Source organism: Suricata suricatta, chromosome 11, assembly GCF_006229205.1.
Source record: "Suricata suricatta isolate VVHF042 chromosome 11, meerkat_22Aug2017_6uvM2_HiC, whole genome shotgun sequence".
NCBI lineage: Eukaryota > Metazoa > Chordata > Mammalia > Carnivora > Herpestidae > Suricata > Suricata suricatta.
In genome coordinates, this window is record NC_043710.1 from 75,117,279 (window position 1) to 75,118,317 (window position 1,039).

The window sequence follows — 1,039 nt, forward strand, 5'->3', positions numbered from 1 at the left end:
GGGTGGCTCAGTTGGTTAAGCGTCCGACTTTGGCTCAGGTCATGATCTCAAGGTTTGTGGGTTCAAGCCCCGCGTCAGTCTCTGTGCAGACAGCTTAGAGCCTAGAGCCTGTCTGAGATTCTGTGTCTCCCTCTCGCTCTGTCCCTCCCCCACTCATGCTGTTTCTCTCTGTATCAATAACAAATAAACCTACAAAAATTAAAAAAAAAGAAAAGTCAGGGATATCTTGAGTAGAGCTCCTCTGGTGGATGTTAGGACACAGAAGCCCCTGCTTATTGGGCCTGGTGGGCTAGCAACAGGTGGGTTTTCAGCTTCCTATGCCTAAGGGGACTTGGAGAAACCTCTCTGCAAAGCACTTTCCTTGGAACTTCATAACCTTAGGGATTTAAGAGATTCCATTCACCTGTTCAGATTCTTCACACCACCAAGGTATATCCATTGCTTCCACATCTGTGTTCGGAGCTCTGTATTGTTAGTCTCCAGGTTTTCTTCCAGACCAGGGCATAGAAAATCATACACCAAGCCTTTCTGTTAGAAATACTCAGTGAGCCTGAGGCCCTATTGCGCTTTTCCTGCCCCATCTACCTACGGGCCTCAGACACTCTGGAAAGTCCAAAGGTTCAGAGAAGCTATTTCCCATTCAAGCTGTCAGTATTCTAAAATGCTGGAATCCAATGCGATTTCTAAGAATTGGAGGGAGGCTTCAGAAAGGCCTTATGATTTTTGGACCTGCTTGCCAGCAGATAGATGCTAATTCAGATTAAATACCAAATTCCTTCATAGTGCTATTTATTGTCAGTGAGCACTGGCATGTCTTTTCTGATTTCCAATTGGAATGCATGGTTGCTACTGTTTTGTGAGGGGTCTGTGTGTGTGTGTGTGTGTGTGTGTGTGTGTATTTGAGTGAAAGGCACACATAGGACATACAGATTATTCTACAGAGGAATATTTTCTCTGTTTCTGAAGTTTTATTGTGCTGGCATATACAGCCTTTCAATGCTTCTCTTTAAGATAATGTAAAAATTATGTTAATATCTGT